The sequence below is a fragment of the Sciurus carolinensis genome, chromosome 9 (genome assembly GCF_902686445.1).
Source record: "Sciurus carolinensis chromosome 9, mSciCar1.2, whole genome shotgun sequence".
NCBI lineage: Eukaryota > Metazoa > Chordata > Mammalia > Rodentia > Sciuridae > Sciurus > Sciurus carolinensis.
The window spans coordinates 60,955,688-60,959,354 of NC_062221.1; the positions used below are offsets into that span (position 1 = coordinate 60,955,688).

General features: G+C 35.4%; 1 pseudogene; it reads right to left on the reverse strand.

Moving 5' to 3' along the window:
* Positions 1-399: 399 nt before the first annotated feature.
* On the reverse strand, positions 400-1,225 carry LOC124993446 (ribosome biogenesis protein NSA2 homolog; annotated as a pseudogene).
* Between the last annotated feature and the right edge of the window lie 2,442 nt (positions 1,226-3,667).

A 3,667-nucleotide genomic window follows, 5' to 3' on the forward strand; every position in this document is an offset into this window, starting at 1 on the left:
GGGAATAATTACATGTTAAAATCATCCCCAGGGTTTTTATTTTCAATTTACTTCCTACACCAATCATTAATTCACTTACTTCCTTATAATGATATTTAATCATTAATTCACTTACTTCCTTTTAATGATATTCAACTGCCTTGTGTTGTTGTAGCCCACCCAGGCAATGCCATATACAGAGCAGAACGTTAACCCCGTGATAAACCCCCATATTGCAGATTTTCAGCAAAATAAGTACCAATTGTCATTTTTTGTGTGTTTTCAAAATATTTTTATAGTTTAATAAATAATTCTCTTAATGATTGCAGATATGTAAGACTGGTAGTATTTGGAAACATCACAATAATGGTGGTTTTCCTGATTCATTTGTAATCTTTAATAAGGAGTGTAAAACTGCTGTCAAACCAGTAAGATCTCATTTATGCATCCATCATTTTCAGGATTATTAGTAACCTGGGTGTATTTCCCCCAAATAACTTTGCTCCTTATGTTACAAGGCACAACTCACTCACATTCACTTCAATGACTGTACCTTTGGTAATAACACCCAAAGTTGTATATAGTGGGAATGAAGAATTCTTTTTCACAGCAAGTATTGGTAGACAAAATGTGTCTTTCAGTTCAGGATGTATTACCTGGGCCTTCATGAAACATAAGCCCATTGGCCTAATGAATCTTTCATATTTAGGGGGTTTTCTTGTAAAGCCATCTCCAACCAAGCAGACTTTGGTAACCATCCTCTTCAGGCCTTCTTTTTTCTCTTCCCTGTTTGGATCACTTTTAATACTTCTGTTTCTCCCTGGGCACAAACCGTGGAAAGGAGGACTTCCCATTTTCTCGCCTTCTCTTTTCGTTTTTTTTGTTGTTGTTGTTTAATCATGTTGGAAAGTACTTTCACTTGGGTTTGTCCCTCCTTGTCCAAGAGATGGGCAGGTACTGCTCCCTGTGGAGTCTTTTCATCCTTCTTTTGTTTGGTGTTTCTCATTTCATGCATCTGGATAGTCCTTTTCATTTGTATTTTCTCAGCATGGCGCTGTTTATGGTAGAGCTTAGCCTTCAGGTCAATCTGGGTTTTTTGGGGTTTTTTTGTTTTTTTGTTTTTGTTTTTTTGCCTTCTTTGAATGTTCATGAGCCTCACTCTTCCCTTCTTTCTCTTTTTCTCATGGTAGTTCAAACAATGTCCATAGCCTTTATGGTGTAATCCAATATGTTCATTTTGTGGCATGGCAACAGCCTCAGAGCTGCCGGATGATGGAAACTCTCAATTTTCACATATCAAAGACCCAGGAACAGACTCCGTGTAGCGTGGAACAGGAAAGAGTACCAATTGCTATTTTAGGATTTTATTTGTTCTAATTAGTTATACATGACAATAGAATGCATTTTGATACACCATATATAAATGGAGTATAACTTCTCATTCTTCTGGTTGTACATGATGTAGAATCACACCTGCCCTGTAATCATATAGGTACATAGGGTATACCCTTCCTACCCCCTTATACCCTTTCCTCCTTTCCCTCCCCTCTACCCAATCCAATGTACCTTTATTTTAACCTGGCGATCCCCACTAATTGTGAATTAGCATCCACATATCAAAGAAAACATTAGAGGGAGATTGACTTATTTTGTTTAGCATGGTATTCTCTAGCTCCATCCATTTACCAGCAAAAGTCATCATTGCACTCTTGTTTAATCAATTGCCATTTTAAAACTCTTAAGCCCTTGGAGTCTGATTCTGCAGAAATAGGTAACTGACACAACACCTAAACTAACTAGTCGTGGTCATTATTATCATTTTCTTCTTTCCTCCTTTTCTCTGTCCATTCATTCCTTTATCCTTTCCTTCCTTCCTATACATCAGGGATTGTCAAAGACTCTAGAGATACAAAATATATAAATAAAAATATTCCCTCAAGCAGTTTATAGTACATTCTGGAATATTAACATGTCAATTCAAAAATTAGAACTAGCCTTTTTAAGTGTTACAGTAGTGCTTTTGCCTAATATGCAAAAAGAACTTTGAGGAGGTTCTAATGATACATTTCATTGGCTAAGTGGTAAAGATTTCATAGCAGCTAATATTTTCTGAGTGCCTATGATATGCAGGCACCATTCAAACCATTTTTAATGTATCAACAATTAAACTTTCCCATGAGATTCATGTTCCCATGTTTCCCATTACAACTCTGTATTAGATCCTATTTGTTACTCTATTTTACAGTCAGGAATATGTAATCACCTGTAAATATACAGAGAAATTTAATAATCTGATCAATCTTAAAGAGCTAAGAAATTACTGAAATTAGAACCCCAGCTATTTAACTTAATGATTAGGTTATGCTGTAAGAAGTGATGAGGCTTGGGTTTTCAGGTAGAGGAAGCTTATAAGGAGCCACTGAGGTGACTGTATGTTTTGGGGTGGAGGTGGATGGCATGAAGGCAACAGACATGCTGTGCCACTCAGAACTCCCTTTGAGGTACAAGCATGGGGTTAGTTTACAGCTACCAGCTATTTTTTCCTTTAGGGTCTGCTTCAGCTTGTGAGTAGTGGTCATTCTGGTCATTCTCTTTCCAAGGCAGCCCTGCTCAATGAAATGAGCTAAGTAGCTCTATAAAGACCGAGTCAGGTTTTCTCCAACTCCTGCAGGATTCCCAAAGGTTGTCAAGTCTGCATCCTGCTCAGACCTGTCTCTTCCCTTTTCCTTTCAAAAGTGTCGCTACCCAATAAAAGTTTCCCACTTCCAATTCTTTTAACTGACTTTTGTAAGAAAATTAGCATAGCAGAGAAGAATAGAAATTCAGGCAGAGGCCAAATCAGCAAGAGATTTATAATTCCACTAATGAGTTTTGATTTATTTTTCCTGTAAGTTGATGACCTTCATATTATTTGGATTCTGAACATCTATTAGTAGAACGTTTTTGACATATGCCTTCAATATATATTTGAATGCATTTATTTATAAATATATAGGCAGACAGACTAGTAGATTTTATGTGTTCTAAGTTAACCAACATATAAATGTTTAAAAGTCAAAAATATAAAATTTAATAAAAATAAAAATTCATATTTTTTGCTGTGATTCTTTTCATTTATTTCTTCAGTTGGTTAGGTTTTAAACTTACCAGTCATCCCTATTACTTTTCCTTCCCTAGTTACTAATCATTCCCATGTCTTGAACTAAACCACCACTCTGGTCACTTCCAATTAAACAGTAAATTCTTTAATATACATAATGGTCTGATAGTTTATCTTCATCTTTGCTAGATTATATCTATCTCTAAACTGGACTATCACAATAGTTTCCTAATTGACCTTGCTGTTTCCAGTACTTTTGTCTCCCTACTGTTTTTTTTTTTTTTTTTTTTTTTTTTTTCTGCCTATTAGTGGGGAAGAGATTTTTAAAGGAGATTTTTTTAACAGTCACCTCCGGTTAAAACGTGCCAACAGTCTTTCAGTAAATATAAAATTCAAACTTCTCATAATTGCCTACATGATCTGTCTGTCTCTTCAAATGCATTTTATAATCTTTTTCTTTTCTCACCAATTGATTCATCTAAAATATCCCTTGTCAGTTTCCATCCTTTTATGTGTTCTTCCCAACTCTATCAAAAATAAGTTGGCTGATGTTTTAAACATCAGAAACTGAATTCTGGACAGAGTTAA